Source organism: Phoca vitulina, unplaced genomic scaffold (genome assembly GCF_004348235.1).
Source record: "Phoca vitulina isolate PV1807 unplaced genomic scaffold, GSC_HSeal_1.0 scaffold15, whole genome shotgun sequence".
Taxonomy (NCBI): Eukaryota; Metazoa; Chordata; class Mammalia; order Carnivora; family Phocidae; genus Phoca; species Phoca vitulina.
The window spans coordinates 38,914,233-38,932,839 of NW_022589718.1; positions in this window are offsets into that span (position 1 = coordinate 38,914,233).

Consider the following 18,607-nt stretch of genomic DNA (forward strand, 5'->3'; position numbering starts at 1 on the left):
CACAGGGGTTAGAGGCACCAAACCCCCTCGCCCTACAGAGCCAAAAATCCCCATATAACTTTTGTCTACCCAAACCTTAACTACTAATGGTATACTGCTGACCAGAAGACTTACCAGTAACACAAATAATGGATGGACACATATTTTATGTCCTATGTATTATATGCCATATTCTTACAATAAAGTAAGATGGAAAAAAAAAGTTATTAAGAAAATCATGAGGAAGGGAAAATACATTTACAGTATGTACCATGTTTATCAAAAAATCCACATATAAGTGGATCCACGCAGTTCACATCTGAGCTGTTCAACAGCTAACTGTATGTACAGAAGTACATGTATAAATACAGAGATTTGATAAATATCACTTACATTGTCTCCCATTACATTAATCTTCAAAGCACCCCTGAAAGTTGGTATGTTCCCCACCAAACGTTAAAGGTAATATTTAAGCAGTACAAGGAATGACCTGGACCAAAACTATCTAAAGCCAAAGCCCATATTATTCCTACTACACTGTGCTACCTCCTTCAGATACCCATGAAATACTTTAAATTCTTATTCTTTACTATTTCAGGGTTAATTGTAATCGTTAGGCACATTGGAGGCTACATGAAGGGAAAACGGTTTTGCGTAGGTAAAAGCTTAAACCCAGAAATGCTCTCCCACCTGGAGGAGGGTATTGTACACTGGCCCGCTCACTGAGCAAGAGGAATAAACTCTCCTAACCAGTTCAGCTGGTTAGAGAAGGCATCACAGAGCAAGAATTGGGGGAAAGTGGAGGACACGTGTCCTCCACCAGTGGAGTGGGACAGACACAGGAAAGAGCACGAGGGGGTCTGTGCAGTGGGAGGCAATGTCGTCTTAAACTGGAATAAACCTGGGGGGAAGGGCAGGTACTTGGACTCAACAGAACACCTTGATGATGGGGACTCATCACAGGAAATCAGATCAAGGTCCCATTTCAGTGCAGTTTTGCAGTCAGACACACAGTGTCAGGGAAGAACAATTTTCTAAGGCCATTGGGTTTCCTAATGGAAACAGCCCTGCTGCACTACTCATTTATTCTCCTGTCTACTTCTCACATTTCACCACTACTTTTTTACAAGCAGAATAGGGTTTTATTCTGCAGGTGACAAATGCATCAGTTATATTTTTTCATGTGTTTGCATTTCCAGAGACCAAAGTACGCAAGAGCAGGCAGGAAAGACTGAGAGTGACATTTACAACACCGTGAAAATATTCCTAGATCTCACTATCATGAAGAGTATGACATCACAATCTTAGAGCATCACATGTAACAAAATTCTTACCACTGGAAATGTGAAGCCAACACACAGCACGTGCTCCTTACTTCAGACCCATGGGTCTTTCTTTGGAGAAGAAAAAAATGTTAGTTTGCAAAGGCAGTAAATTCACCCAAATCTGTATTTGCTTCCTCCCCAAATCTATACTTTATAGCACCCTTCAAAGTTGTTGGTAGAGATGACGGCAAAGTAGGTACACATAATTTAGGAGACCTTGGTGAAGCCATGTGCCCTGGAGAAGTTCCTCCGTGGCTTAGAGCAGAGGAAGAAAATTGAATTGGTGTCTCTGTCAATCAACATCACCCTTTATAGAATTTAAGATATTCCCTCTAATACAAAGGAACTGGCAGCTTCACCTGCCAATCAACATAAAATTTAACGAAACCACAGACTTGCTCAGAAACACAGATTGACACCACTGATGAATTCCAATCCCGTTAGAAATTGCAAGTCTGTTATCTGAGAAATGGTGAAACATGTATGTGCCAAGGAAATCTCTGACCACAGGAGGTTTGGACATCTGGGCTCAGATCAAGCGTTCTGAGATGTTTGCATCCTATGCTTTGGGGTCATGCTATTCAGGGATAATGACCCAGCGTTGTTTTTGGCTCCTTGTTTTCTGCACTGGAATGTACAGACTGATAACAGAAATGGGAGCTCACACTTATTGAACGCTTATGCTCTGCTAAGCCCTGTAGGAGATTCAACTGCGAAATCCTTACAATCACCCTATGAGCAAGTTCCATTATTATCCCAATCTTATGGAAAAGTAAAGTAAGTTTTAATAGTCTTTTCTTCCCCAAAGTTACACAGTGAGTAAGTAACGGAGCTCTGAGTTAACTCCTGACATCCCAGATGATACTTTCCTGCTCCATGGTCAACGGAGAAGGTCCAAGAATCTCGAAACAATCCAGCGCTCCCCCAGAAGGACGAACCAGAAATGCTTCACGGTCTTGAACCATCAACATTTGAAGAAGTTTACCAAGAGTTGAAAAGGAAAAGATCTTTCTAAAAAAATACTTATTTTAGAGAAAATAATTTGTAAGAACAGTTGGACAAGCAGGAGCTCATTCACAAAGCCTTACCTGGAGAACATCTTTGGCTGTATGAATCGATACGTCTTCCAATTTGACACCCTGCAGTCACTGTTCAGCTTGATGCTTAAACAAACAAATAAACAAACATATAAATTCTTTTAGTGAAAATGCAACTCTGAAGCAGAAGCTTGGACACAGAGACAGCATTACTTTTCAATCGGAAGGTGGGTTTCTGAGGCTGGAATTTGCCTTTGATTGCAATTTGAATTCTTCAGACACGTTGAATAAAAAAGCAAAATTCTCCTGGAGGTTATTTTTTTTTTTTTTTCAGAACAAACAACCTTGAAATAGAAATCTAGACATGTGTTATTTTTCTTGCTAACTTAGATGAGATAAAGACACAGTCTTGCCACGCCAGGGCTCTGGGACTCAAGAGGAAGGGAATAAGGCTGCATGAAATGCAATAGGAGAGTCTCTTAGAATTCTGGAATTTATTGACAAAACTTGACTGAGGAAAAAAAAAAAACTGTGGATACTCTAATTCTGCTGCCAACCATGGGAAAGCTGTGTTTCCAGCATTAGTTACCATCAAAACGAAATGTGAAAAAGATCTAGATGTGAAACGTCATGCATGCTCAATGCCCGGTGCTTCCTCTCAATCCTGGAATCCACTGTTGAGCAAGACTGAAGTTTCCTTTTAGTTGTATTTGAACAACCTCATTTTATTTCAAGTTTCTAAGAAATGGCCACTAATCTGTTTTCTGAAAAGCGAGAGACACTTTTGTAAATTTTGCATCCAGGTATTTTTTTTTTTATATAGCAATGGTGACAATGTAAGACAAATACTTAGAGACAAAGTTAGATGTTTTATATTTACATTACACCAGATTCCTAAAGTGGTCACAATGTGGAAAAATTAAGGACAGATGCTCTGTTAGGGCTTCAGTACTAAATACCAGGATTATATACAGGAGACAGGCAAAGGGAGAGAATTTGTGCTAAAAAGTCCCATTAGCAAGAAATGTCCTCTCCTTTTCAAGTACTTCTGCCTACTTCAAGCTTTTCGGGGGCTGATCAGCAGGAGTGCCTTAGCAGCTTGAGAGTGGGACACAGCATGATTTCAATGTCATTTTTTTGTTGTTGTTGTAGTGTTCCATGATTCATTGTTTGTGCATAACACCCAGTGCTCCATGCAGTATGTGCCCTCCTTAATACCCATCACCGGGCTAACCCATCCTCCCACCCCCCTCCCCTCTAGAACCCTCTGTTTGTCAGAGTCCATAGTCTCTCAGGGTTCATCTCCCCCTCCAATTTCCCCCCCCCCCTTCATTTTTCCCTTCCTGCTATCTTCTTCATTTTTTTTAACAAGAAACCAACACGGGTGAGAAGTAGTCTACCTGGACTTTTCATATTTAGCTTAATTCTCAGAAATACATATACAACATGAGCCCTGCAAACTACTTGCGTGGCAGCATTTAAAATGTCTAGTTGCTCCCTATGTGTGGCTCAGATAAATGCCAACAATAGAGTCTAGTCATAGAAGTTCTTTCTTGGAACATAGGACACTCTTGCTGGTATGACTCCTCCCTCATTTCCCCCTACCATGCATGCTTAGCTCTAGCTGCTATCCCCTCCCACTCCAATTCTGGGAGCTGCTATCCCCTCCCACTCCAATTCTCTTTCCCAGGAAAGGTATTACATTCTGTAACTCAACCATTCCTGCTAACTTGGAGACCATGAAGCTAAGGTAAAACTAACCTTCCCAGACTAGAGACAAACAGAATAAGACAAACGTCATTCTTTGGGGACGATGATGTATCGTATTAAATTACAATGCATGATTGGTCTGTTCTTTGTTATTTCTCATTGAGAAATGAGGACTTTAATCCTCTCAAGGGTTAAGCAATTCAGGCAGCTAGATAGTAGAATGTCCATTCTCCCACACTGATCTCCCTCCCCTTCTCTCCTTCTCTCTCCACAGCCCACCCCAGATCCCTTCCTACCCAAGGTGGTCGCATCATAAGTGGGTCTATAAATAGATCTGTTTACCTATCTACCATATCTATCTATCTATCTATCTATCTATCTATCTATCTATCTATCATCTATCATATCTAGCTAGCTTCCTATCTATGATCTCTCTCTACATCTAGATCTACACATAGAGAGAAGAATGGCCGAAGTCTAGAAAGAGTATCTCTCTTCTTTTGGTTATCTAAATAAATGATGCTTTTAGAAAAATGAATAACGGTATTTTGTTACGCTTGCTTAGTTTGCTTGAGGTTTACTGATTCAGCCTGTTGAATTTCTTTTTTTTTTTAATTTTTTTATTGTTATGTTAATCCCCATACATTACATCATTAGTTTTAGATATAGTGTTCCATGATTCATTGTTTGTGCATAACACCCAGTGCTCCATGCAGAACGTGCCCTCCTCAATACCCATCACCAGGCTAACCCATCCTCCCAACCCCCTCCCCTCTAGAATCCTCAGTTTGTTTTTCAGAGTCCATTGTCTCTCATGGTTCTTCTCCCCCTCCGATTTCCCCCCCTTCATTCTTCCCCTCCTGCTACATTCTTCTTCTTCTTTTTTTCTTTCTTAACATATATTGCATTATTTGTTTCAGAGGTACAGATCTGAGATTCAACAGTCTTGCACAATTCACAGCGCTTACCAGAACACATACCCTCCCCAGTGTCCAACACCCAGTGACCCTATCCCTCCCACCCCACCCCCCACTCCAGCAACCCTCAGTTTGTTTCCTGAGATTAAGAATTCCTCATATCAGTGAGGTCATATGATACATGTCTTTCTCTGTTTGACTTATTTCGCTCAGCATAATACCCTCCAGTTCCATCCACGTCGTTGCAAATGGCAAGATCTCATTCCTTTTGATGGCTGCATAATATTCCATTGTATATATATACCACCTCTTCTTTATCCATTCATCTGTTGATGGACATCTTGGCTCTTTCCACAGTTTGGCTTTGTGGACATTGCTGCTATAAACATCGGGGTGCACGTAGCCTTTCGGGTCCCTACTTTTGTATCTTTGGGGTAAATACCCAGTAGTGCAATTGCTGGATCATATGGTAGCTCTATTTTCAACTTTTTGAGGAACCTCCATACTGTTTTCCAGAGTGGCTGCACCAGCTTGCATTCCCACCAACAGTGTAGGAGGGTTCCCCTTTCTCCGCATCCCCGCCAACATCTGTCATTTCCTGACTTGTTAATTTTAGCCATTCTGACTGGTGTGAGGTGGTATCTCATTGAGGTTTTGATTTGGATTTCCCTGATGCTGAGTGATATTGAACACTTTTTCATGTGTCTGTTGGCCATTTGGATGTCTTCTTTGGAAAAATGTCTGTTCATGTCTTCTGCCCATTTCTTGATTGGATTCTTTGTTCTTTTGGTGTTGAGTTTGGTGAGTTCTTTATAGATTTTGGATACTAGCCCTTTATCTGATATGTCATTTGCAAATATCTTCTCCCATTCTGTCAGTTGTCTTTTGGTTTTGTTGACTGTTTCCTTTGCTTTGCAAAAGCTTTTTATCTTGATGAAGTCCCAATAGTTCATTTTTGCCCTTGCTTCCCTTGCCTTTGGCGATGTTTCTAGGAAGAAGTTGCTGCGGCTGAGGTCGAAGAGGTTGCTGCCTGTGTTCTCCTTTAGGATTTGGATGGACTCCTGTCTCACATTGAGGTCTTTCAACGATTTGGAGTCTATTTTTGTGTGTGGTGTAAGGAAATGGTCCAGTTTCATTCTTCTGCATGTGGCTGTCCAATTTTCCCAACACCATTTGTTGAAGAGACTGTCTTTTTTCCATTGGACATTCTTTCCTGCTTTGTCAAAGATTAGTTGACCATAGAGTTGAGGGTCCATTTCTGGGCTCTCTATTCTGTTCCATTGATCTATGTGTCTGTTTTTGTGCCAGTACCATACTGTCTTGATGATGACAGCTTTGTAGTAGAGCTGGAAGTCTGGAATTGTGATGCCGCCAGCTTTGCTTTTCTTTTTCAACATTCCTCTGGCTATGCGGGGTCTTTTCTGGTTCCATACAAATTTTAGGATTATTTGTTCCATTTCTTTGAAGAAAGTGGATGGTATTTTGATGGGGATTGCATTGAATGTGTAGATTGCTCTAGGTAGGATTGACATCTTCACAATATTTGTTCTTCCAATCCATGAGCATGGAACGTTTTTCCATTTCTTTGTGTCTTCCTCAATTTCTTTCATGAGTATTTTATAGTTTTCTGAGTACAGATCCTTTGCCTCTTTGGTTAGATTTATTCCTAGGTATCTTATGGTTTTGGGTGCAATTGTAAATGGGGATCAACTCCTTAATTTCTCTTTCTTCTGACTTGTTGTTGGTGTATAGGAATGCCACTGACTTCTGTGCATTGATTTTATATCCTGCCACTTTACTGAATTCCTGTATGAGTTCTAGCAGTTTTGGGGTGGAGTCTTTGGGATTTTCCACATAAAGTATCATATCATCTGCAAAGAGTGAGAGTTTGACTTCTTCCTTGCCAATTTGGATGCCTTTGATTTCTTTTTGTTGTCTGATTGCTGTGGCTAGGACTTCCAATACTATGTTGAATAGCAGTGGTGATAGTGGACATCCCTGCCACGTTCCTGACCTTAGGGGGAAAGCTCTCAGTTTTTCCCCATTGAGAATGATATTCGCTGTAGGTTTTTCATAGATGGCTTTTATGATATTGAGGTATGTACCCTCTATGCCTATACTCTGAAGAGTTTTGATCAAGAAAGGATGCTGTACTTTGTCAAATGCTTTCTCTGCATCTATTGAGAGGATCATATGATTCTTGTTCTTTCTTTTGTTAATGTATTGTATCACCTTGATTGATTTGCGGATGTTGAACCAACCTTGCAGCCCAGGGATAAATCCGACTTGGTCGTGGTGAATAATCCTTTTAATGTACTGTTGGATCCTATTGGCTAGTATTTTGGTGAGAATTTTTGCATCCATGTTCATCAGGGATATTGGTCTGTAATTCTCCTTTTTGATGGGGTCTTTGTCTGGTTTTGGGATCAAGGTAATGCTGGCCTCATAAAATGAGTTTGGAAGTTTTCCTTCCATTTCTATTTTTTGGAACAGTTTCAGAAGGATAGGTATTAATTCTTCTTGAAATGTTTGGTAGAATTCCCCTGGGAAGCCATCTGGCCCTGGGCTTTTGTGTTTTGGGAGATTTTTGATGACTGCTTCTATTTCCTCAGTGGTTATAGGTCTGTTCAGGTTTTCTATTTCTTCCTGGTTCAGTTTTGGTAGTTGATACATCTCTAGGAATGCATCCATTACTTCCAGGTTATCTAATTTGTTGGCATAGAGTTGCTCATAATATGTTCTTATAATTGTTTGTATTTCTTTGGTGTTGGTTGTGATTTCTCCTCTTTCATTCATGATTTTGTTGATTTGGGTCATTTCTCTTTTCTTTTTGATAAGTCTGGCCAGGGGCTTATCAATCTTGTTAATTCTTTCAAAGAACCAGCTCCTTGTTTCGTTGATCTGTTCTACTGTTCTTTTGGTTTCTATTTCATTGATTTCTGCTCTGATCTTTATTATTTCTCTTCTCCTGCTGGGTTTAGGCTTTATTTGCTGTTCTTTCTCCAGCTCCTTTAGGTGTAGGGTTAGGTTGTGTACTTGAGACCTTTCTTGTTTCTTGAGAAAGGCTTGTATTGCTATATACTTTCCTCTTAGGACTGCCTTTGCTGTATCCCAAAGATTTTGAATAGTTGTGTTTTCATTTTCATTGGTTTCCATGAATTTTTTTAATTCTTCTTTAATTTCCTGGTTGACCCATTCATTCTTCAGTAGGATGCTCTTTAGCCTCCATGTATTTGAGTTCTTTCCGACTTTCCTCTTGTGATTGAGTTCTAGTTTCAAAGCATTGTGGTCTGAAAATAGGCAGGGGATGATCCCAATCTTCTGGTACCGGTTGAGACCTGATTTATGACCTAGGATGTGATCTATTCTGGAGAATGTTCCACGGGCACTAGAGAAGAATGTGTATTCCGTTGCTTTGGGATGGAATGTTCTGAATATGTCTGTGAAGTCCATTTGGTCCAGTGTGTCATTTAAAGTCTTTATTTCCTTGTTGATCTTTTGCTTAGACGATCTGTCCATTTCAGTGAGGGGGGTGTTAAAGTCCCCCACTATTATTGTATTGTTGTCAATGTGTTTCTTTGCTTTTGTTATTAATTGCCTTATATAATTGGCTGCTCCCATGTTAGGGGCATAGACATTTACAATTGTTAGATCTTCTTGTTGGATAGACCCTTTAAGTATGATATAGTGTCCTTCCTCATCTCTTATTACAGTCTTTGGTTTAAAATCTAATTTGTCTGATATAAGGATTGCCACCCCAGCTTTCTTTTGGTGTCCATTAGCATGGTAAATGGTTTTCCACCCCCTCACTTTCAATCTGGGGGTGTCTTTGGGTCTAAAATGAGTCTCTTGCAGACAGCATATCGATGGGTCTTGTTTTTTAATCCAATCTGATAGCCTGTGTCTTTTGATTGGGGCATTTAGCCCATTTACATTCAGGGTAACTATTGAAAGATAGGAATTCAGTGCCATTGTATTGCCTGTAAAGTGACTGTTACTGTATATTGTTTGTGTTCCTTTCTGGTCTACGTTGCTTTTAGGCTCTCTCTTTGCTTAGAGGACCCCTTTCAAGATTTCTTGTAGGGCTGGTTTCGTGTTTGCAAATTCCTTTAGTTTTTGTTTGTCCTGGAAGCTTTTTATCTCTCCTTCAATTTTCAATGACAGCCTAGCTGGATATAGTATTCTTGGCTGCATATTTTTCTCATTTAGTGCTCTGAATATGTCCTGCCAGTCCTTTCTGGCCTGCCAGGTCTCTGTGGATAAGTCTGTTGCCAATCTAATGTTTCTACCATTGTAGGTTACATATCTCTTCTCCCGAGCTGCTTTCAGGATTTTCTCTTTGTCTCTGAGACTCATAAGTTTTACTATTAGATGACGGGGTGTTGACCTATTTTTATTGATTTTGAGAGGGGTTCTCTGTGCTTCCTGGATTTTGATGCCTGTTTCCTTCCCCAAATTAGGGAAGTTCTCTGCTATAATTTGCTCCATTATACCTTCTGCCCCTCTCTCTCTTTCTTCTTCTTCTGGGATCCCAATTATTCTAATGTTGTTTCGTCTTATGGTATCGTTTATCTCTCGAATTCTGCACTCGTGATCCAGTAGTTGTTTATCTCTCTTTTTCTCAGCTTCTTTATTTTCCATCATTTGGTCTTCTATCTCACTGATTCTTTCTTCTGCCTCATTTATCCTAGCAGTTAGCGCCCCCATATTTGATTGCACCTCATTGATAGCCTTTTTGATTTCTACTTGGTTAGATTTTAGTTCTTTTACTTCTCCAGAAAGGGTTTCTCTAATAACTTCCATGTTTTTTTCAAGCCCAGCTAGTATCTTTAAAGTGATGATTCTGAACTCTAGATCTGACATCGTACTAATGTCCGTATTGAGTAGGTCCCTGGCAGTCAGTACTACCTCTTGTTCTTTTTGTTGAGGTGATTTTTTCCGTCTTGTCATTTTGTGCAGAGGAGAATAGATTAATGAGAGAACAAAATGCTAGCAGGGTAACAACGTCCCCAGAAAATATACTCTAAACAAATCAGAAAAGACCTGAAGCAGTGGGAAAAGAAAGGGAAAGAGAGAAAAAAGAAAAGGAAAGAATAAAAGAAAAAAGAAAAAGATAAAGATAAAAACAAACAAAAGCAGAACAAAACAAAACAAAACAAAAACAGAATGTGATCAAATATGATCAGGCTGGATTATAGATCAGTGCCAGACACTAGATTTTGGGTGTATTTTGGTCTGTTAAAAGAAAGTCCCTCCCAAAATTTTAAAGAAAGAAAAACTTATATATGTACAAAAATAAGGGTTGATATGATGAAGGGATGGAATATGACTGTAAAGATGGAAATTATAAAAAATTTTAAAAAAGGATTTGATAAGTTGTTTGAAAAAAGAAAGAAGAGGATTAAAAAAAAGAAAGAAAGAAAAAAGGGAGAGAATGTGATCAGGCAGGGGAGTAGAAAAAAACCATACACTAGAGATTTAGAGTATATTTTGATCTGTTAGAAGAAACTATATCAAGATTTTAAAGAGAGAACAACTTATATATATATGCCAAAAATACGGGTAACTACTATGAAGGGATAGAATATGACTTTAAAAATGAAAAATAAAAATGTTTTTTTTTTTAAAAAAGGGATTGATAAGATGTTGGTTGAAAAAGGGAAAAAGAAAAATTCAAAAAAAAAAGAAAAAAGGAAAAAAGAAAAAAAGACAGTTAAAAAAAATAATTAACTTTGAAAGACTAAAGAATCATGGTAAAAAAGCCATGAATTCTATGTGCAGTATTCCCCTAGCGCTGGAGTTCTGCCGTTCTCACTGATCGGTAAACCTGGTCTTGGCTGGCTGTTCTCGCTGATCTTCTGGGGGAGGGGCCTGTTGCCGTGGTTCCCAAATGTCTCTGCCGGAGGCGGAATTGCCCCGCCCTTGCCGGTCCGGGCTAAGTCATCTGCTCGGGTTTGCTCTCCGGAGCTTTTGTTCCCTGCAAGCTTTCCGTACAGCTTTGGAGGCGGAGAGTGAAAATGGCGGCCTCCCAGTCCCCGCCCCGGAGGAGCCGAGAACTCGGGGCCCCGCTCCTCAGTGCGCCCCCAGAGAAAAGCAGTCAGTCACTCCCGTCTCCCCGGTCTCCGGCCGCACTCCGCGCTCACCCGGCCTGTGACCGCGCCCTTCTATCTGGCACCCGACCCCGGGTGGAGTCTCCAAACCCAGCAGATCCCCGCGGTGCGCTCCCGCACCTCTCCTCCCGGGGGAAGAAGGTGAGTCTCCCCGGATCTGCCGCTTGTTGGGTCCCTGCTGGAGGAGCAGTGGCCCGACTGTGCCGCGGATCACGGTCTATGACAACCCCGAGCTGAGAGCCCGCGCCTGGGCTCCGTCTCTGCAGCCGGCTTCCCCGCTCCGATCCCTGGGAGCTCTGCCGCACTCAGGCACCCCCGGGCTTTCTGTGACCCCGAGGGTCCTGAGACCACACTGTCCCGCGAGGGTTCCACCCCCCACTTCGCCACCAGAGTGACGTCCCTCAGCGGAGCAGACTCTAAAAGTTCCGACTTTGTGCTCCGCGGCTCTATCACTTGCCAGAAGCGGCCGACGGAGGCCCCTCCCCCGCCGTCTATCCTCCCGAATAACGCCTCGGATTCACTTCTCCGCACGTCCTACCTTCCAGAAAGTGGTCGCTTTTCTGTTCAGAGAGTTGTTGCTCTTCTTTTCTTCGATCTCCTGTTGAGTTTGTAGGTGTTCAGAGTGGTTTGATCCCTATCCAGCTGAATTCCTGAGAGGAGACGAAATCCAGGTCTCCTACTCCTCCGCCATCTTGCTCCGCCCCCCCAGCCTGTTGAATTTCAAAAGGAACAGAAGGGACATGATAAATGAAAACCCCCAAGGTTAAATTATTTTATAGTGGAAAATGTAGTGGGGAGATTTTACTCAAAGTATCCTTTATAAAAATGATGGCTCATCTACCACTTTATTCATGTAATACAAAAAATGAGTTTATAATCATGCCAATTTTTTTTAGTGGATAAATTAACATCCACATGTTCTTAACATGTGGGCATAGAACGTTCAGGAGGACTAATCTTGTAAAGTATACTTTTATCTTCTGATAGTTTGCAGGTGATAGACACGATGTATTCTAGGATAGCACGAAAGTCCTGGGGGATATAGCAGGTGCAGCTCACTAACCCGCCAGCAGGTACAGCACTGGGTGGCACTTAGAAGAACCCGGAATATATTTGATAACAAATGAGTCACCAATTAGCATAAAGCCTCAGGGCAGAGGTTCTCAGACTTCCAGATATAGACACACAGAACTCAGCCTGCGCCTCTGATTCAAATCTGCTTCTTTTGCTACAAAACTCCTGCTTGTCCATTATGGCCCTTAGGTTCTGTACCATCCAGGGAGCCTTCTCTGTCCCTCCAGGCAGACTTCTCATTTCTCCTCTGCAAACCTATCTCATTGCTTCTGCCCCCTTTGGGGCACTCACTTCCCTGTTTTGCAGGACTGCTGGTTGTCTTCATCTCTCTCCTCTTCTGCACTTGAGCATCAGAAATGGAGTCTGGCTCTAGTCTATTCTTTGTCATGCCAATACATGGCATCTGGTGGAGCTGAGTTGAGTTGAGCCTAACTGAATCAAACTGGTAGCCCAGCCAGGGGCAGCAAGTTCTGCGGGGCTTCAGGGGACTGGGTAAGTCCGGCAGCAGAGAGAGCTCTGACTGCCTGGAAGGAAGCCACCCGTGACCCCACTGTCACGGAAGACCTTTAGAGAGCTGGGCAGAAGCACCGTCAGCAAAGCCAGGGTAGCACGGATAGGTTATGCCTTCCTCCTGCCAGTGACATGCAGATGGGAGAGGAACCTCAGAACAGCGGGACACTTGGCATTAAGGCAATGAGGGTTGACTTGCTGGACGTTCCTTCTGAGCACCATGCTAACATCTACCTCACTGTGACTCCCGCCCATGGCTCTCTGACCTCCTCTGTGACCACAAAATGTAAATCTAGTTCTCACACTCGACAGATCTTTAGGTGTTTGAATAAAGCTATTTTGACCCCGCTTCTGTATTGAATACATGTAAGTCCTTTTAAAAGTCCATATTTGGCAGAATTCCAAGCTTTCCTATCATTCTTGCTGCATTCTTCTGGAGGTGTCCCAGTCTTCCAGGGTCACACAGAAGGGACATGTGACAGAGAGGCTGTGTAACTGCTGTGTGTGTGCACATGGGACTCAGCTCCAGCCTTTTCTTTTCAATACATTTTGATTGTCAGTTTGTGGTTGTCATCCTGAGATGATACTAATTACAGTCTACCATTCCTTCTGTCCTGAAACACCATTGTTCTTTATCTGCTTGTGTAGCCTATGACATTTCTTGCATATTAAAAAACAGTAAATAAAAAAAACAGTAATTAAGAAAATGAATTAAGATTTAAATTTAAGAAAAAAATGACATCTATGATGTTAAATAAATCTTGACAATTTGTGTAAAAACCTCATCTCTCTTTTCAAAGTCCTTAGCAGACACAGTAGCTGCTCGCACCATTTTCTCAGCAGGTGGATGAACATCTGAGTGATTTCCAGCAAATACTGTGTACCTTGCACGGTTCCAACCTGCAGGACAGATCTGCTTTGGAAATCACTTAGTGTTCCTTAGAGACACAGCAAGATATTAAAGTGGGAGTGAGGTGATATAGGTATCCCATAGTCTTCACTTAATAATAGTATTAATCACTAGCAAAATAAGAAAAATCATAAAATAAGTGTGTTTCAGTTGAATTACCCAGAAGTAGAAGGTGAAAATACACCAGAATTATGAGGAAGTCTCATGAGAAAAAAAACAAATGTTATGCTAGGAACTTTGTTATTAACATATAAGAAACTAAAACCATAAGAATTCACAAGGTACTGGAAAAACTGTAAGATATTGGCACATGAAAGAAAAAAAATATTTCACAATTACAATATTTAGAGTGTGGAAGCACTTTAATACTAAAGACCCTTCAAACAGACATAAAATATCCCCCATGTAGATATAAATAAAATAGATAAAAGGTTTAAATGCCAAGGCAGAATGGGAATGCCACTAGGAAATGACAAGATTTGGAAGCAGGCCATAGGACACTCCAGGCTGGTCTTACAGTCCCATCTAAACTGAAGAGAGGGACAGTCACCTGCGGGGTATGTCTTCCTGAAGGGACTCCATGCAGCTTCCTGGTCTACCTTCCTCTTTGTCACAGCCGTGAGCCGTGACTCTCTGGGCTGCTTCTGAGAAGGGAGCCCCAGGCGGGCCACCACCCTCGAGCAGCAGACCCCATGTGCACAGTGTTGTCAGATGGCCATTTCCTGTCTCTCAGACAGCCTCCACCTGGGGCGAGACCAGGCATTTCTCTGAGTCCAGGAGGACCACTGACCTATACTCTTCCCTCTTCTCTGGAAGGAGAGGATCAGGCAGCAGGTCAGCAAAGGGAAAGCATTTCTGCAGCAGCTTAGCTACAGCCTCTGCTCAAGCAATCCATTTTCCTAAGTTCTTTGAAGAGTCCTTACTGCCTGTCATACATCTGTGACTCAACACCCTCCAGCATCCAGGTTACATAATCAGGTATGAGGCCATTTACACAACACAGCTTATCACTCTGGAACAAATTAGAGTCGCTCTGCATTTTCTTGGCTTCTCCCTTCCATAAGCCCAGATGCAGGAGCTCTGTGTGAAGGATGCCCCCACAGGTTGGTTAAACCATCGACAGATCACAAACTTCTATTACCACCCTGATAACAAAATAGGCCTGACTTCTCTCAGCAACCCAAGCGATAATTCTTAAAACCCAACCAAATACTTAACTTTGCAAATTCACGCTCCGGATGGGAAGTGCAGGAACTCAGCCCTCAGGCCTGCGTGGGGAGACTGAGGATGGGCTGAGAATGGAAATCAAGTTGGGACAGGGAGACTGTTAATATCTACGGGAACAGATTCCAAGATTTCACCTTTGCAAGAAGACATCTGATGTTTTATTCCGAGAAAGGGCAATCAGGACAAAAATGATTTCATGAATCCAAAACAAAAACATCATAATGAAGGGCTTAATTTTTGGAGATTTCTTCACCATGTTTAATTAAACTTTCCAGAGCTTGGTAGGAAATTTCCAGTTAAGTCCTCATAATAACAAAGGGCACCCGGTACAGCTGACTTGGAGTTAGGTGGTAGGAGGGAGGGCAGCATGACTGACAAAGAGCAAGCCCACCAGCACCGGAGGGACAGCTCAGAGGTTCCTGACCTCCTCCAGGGGCCACAGTCCCCCGTCTCTGCACGGCATTCTGCAAGGAGAGGGAATGCCCTGGCCTGGGGGAGGCGCTACGCTTGAGTCAGCACCCTTATTTCCTGAATAGCTGTCACTTTGTGGCAGAGGACTGTAGACCTGTCCCTTCCCCTCTGCACGTCAGTGTCCCCAGCTGTTAAGTGGGCGTGATAAGGCTTCACTGCTCACCTTGTATGTTTTTCTTTCTTCTGTATTTTTGGTTTTGGGTTCCTTTTCTTTTTTTCTTTAAATCAAGTAAGGCCATATAAGAGAAAGGGCTTTGAAATCTCTAAAAATTTAAACCAATGTAAGGTATAATTTCAAGCAAGAATTTTCTGAATTGTATTCTTGAAGTTCTGGTTGCAAAAGAAGAGTCAGGAAATGCTAAAGTTGCTACATTTTTCTTTTATTTGCTGGATATTTGATAGCATGATATAAAGCTTGATACACAGGTTGTGTCTTCAGGGGCTTCTGGGCTGACAATTCGAGCCAAATTGAGAACCCATCAGAACTCTTGTCAAAACACTGAATTTTTTGTTATGGTTAAAATAGAGATCTAGAATATTTACCACTTGCAAAAAGGAAAGAACACTGACACCCCTGAGCTTGGCCTCCAAGGGCAAGGGGAATGTATTCAATATTGAGGAAAGAGGTGGGGCTGGCCAGTCATCTGAAATGAAACTCTGATTTGTTTTGCTTATTTTGAGGGTGTGTGTCTGCAAATTTAAGGGCAAGCTCAAGTAAAGGACTGTGTTATCCTCCTAGTGACATGATTGGACACCTACAAGCCCTGAGAAGCCCAAAACTAAACTTTCTTCAGGCAGCACAGCATGTAAGACCACTGACGGGTGAATTATGTGTCACCCTGGCTGGGCTGAGGGAGCCCCAGTAGCTGCTAACACAGTATTTCTGGGGGTGTCTGTGAGGCTCTTTCTGGAAGAGATCAGGATGTGAATCAGAAGACTGAGTAAGATCGCCCTCACCAGCGCAGGTGGGCAACATCCAATCAGTTGAGGGCCTGGATAGAACAAAAAGGCGGACAAAGGGCCAGTTCTCTGTCTTCTTCCCCTGCCCTCTGACAGGGAGCTCCTGGTCTTGGACCTCTGAACAGAATTACTCCACCACCTGTCCTGGGCCGGCAGGTGGCGGGACTTTCAGCTTCCATAATCACGTGAGCCACTTGCTGTAATAAATCTCTTTCCCATTGATTCTGGTTTTTTTGTGAACACTAATACAGGATCTTTGAGGAAAGGCTACCATCTGAAAATATTTTGTTGACACCTTCTGTAAAATTAAGAATTCAGAACAGCGCCAGTGTTGAAATGTGCAGAGCCAGGGTGAGGGGTTTGGAACGGAATACTGAGACCCTAGTGAAGCCTTTTACAAAATGCCACATTTTCCATACTCTCGATGGCAGAAAACAATGGTATGTAACCATAGGGACATTAATGACTCTGAGTTAAGATTCAGAAAAGGCAGATTCTGTGAAGTTTTATCCGTACCTTTATCAATGTGTTATTGTATTCATACATATACCTATCCATGCAAAGAGCTATATAGATTAAAATCATTATCTAAATATGCCTTAAAGAGCTCTTTAAAATGTATAAATTACAATTTTGAGTGGTAAGGAAGCATCAGGTCATAATTTTTCTAGTAGCATTTTTCTTTTCTTAATGGTGCATAAAGTGATAGGTCTCACATTTAGACTGAATGCAATAAAGTATGTCTTCTGGGGTTGGATCATTGCCTTACAGAGAAAATGTTACAATTTGTACAATCTTCATTAAAGGTAGCCTCAATTACCTCTAGAATTTTAAGGTTTCAGACTGAGTTTTCATCTCAATTAAAATAAATTGTATCCATCTTTGATTTTCAAAGAATTGCCAGTTAAAATTAAATTGGCATGGTGGCCAGATTCAGGTAATACAATTTAAATGCCTTAAAGACAGTACTTTTTTAAATGTGCTTTTTCAATATATACCACAAATATATGATATAGGGCTAAGAAGGCAGTCTCTACTCAATTAATGTTTGCTGATTGACCCGATCAGGAATTCGTTACCTGTTTTTAATTTAAATCTTTAAATACCAAATGATAAATTGGACAAACTTTGTAGAACTCACAAAACCACTTTTTGGTCTACTCTTTTAAAGGTCTTTTTGCATATGTAACTTTACATTTCCACGAAGTGGAAGGAGTCCTATTCATTCTGAGCCATATCTTAGGTGTTGAGTGAGGTGGGTTAGTTTTTCACCTGTTTGAAAGGGGACTTTCTGTAATACTGTGTGCAGAGGGCAGGGGAATGTTTTGCAGACGTTTTGGTGAATCCAAAGGTTTATCCGAGTCAAAATATCCATAGGGTCAAATCCAAAAGATGAAACAAACAACAGCAAAACATGGAACTACAGTGACCGAAAGACCAGGTCACTAGCACGAATGACGTGCTGCGGGATGCCCCTTCTCTCTCCACATGCCTCTTCCTGTTCTTTTTGTGCAGTCATGGGTGACGTTTCTTGGGAGGAAAAAGAAGTGAAAGCTTAATTCGCCCTAAGCTGAACCACAATGGCGCTGACCTGCTTGACTCTGTCGTAAGAGCTGAGTCACGTCCTGGTTGATGGTATCTCCTGTGGGTCCCCCTTGGGATGAGTAAAGCATTAATTGGGGATGATAATGGTGATATTTTCAAAAATAAACTAATGCTCACTTAGTGAGTTTATTTAACCTCTGAAAAAAAAAATTAAAGCCTAAATGAATCCAACTTCAGACACAACAGACAAAACTCTTAAATGGATTGAACTCACCCACTTTTGAAGACCGTTCTTTCAGCAGGCACTTACTCAAACGCCATGGAAATCAGCCTTTCAGCTGGATAAATATGGATCGTATGCCTCCTACTTCACTCGGATAAAGTTGTAGTCATATCAGGATGATTTGTGGAGATAAGTTTTAACTGTTCTTTTGGGTATGAGAAGTATTGACTTAGAATTTATGATAAGACAGAAATCAGCTTATAAAAATATGTAAGAACTGTCATATCTAGGAATTAATGAACCCACTGATAAATAAAACTTATTGATATCCACCTGCTAAAACAGTCTCTCAGGTACCTCTCTTGTTGACACAGATAGCCAGATAGTCACAAACAAAAAAATTTTGTGTAGCCCAAATACTATGCTTTAGGAAAAAGGAAAACAAATCTTTTTTAAACCTATTATGATTTACAATCAAGAAAGCTTGCCAAAATTCTCTCTCCTGTTTCTTTTACTATCTGGGCTATGCTTTAAGAGTTTAAGTTAAATATTTTAGTTTCTTCTTCAGATTGTTTGAATGTGGCATAATTCACGGGCATAACTATTTAA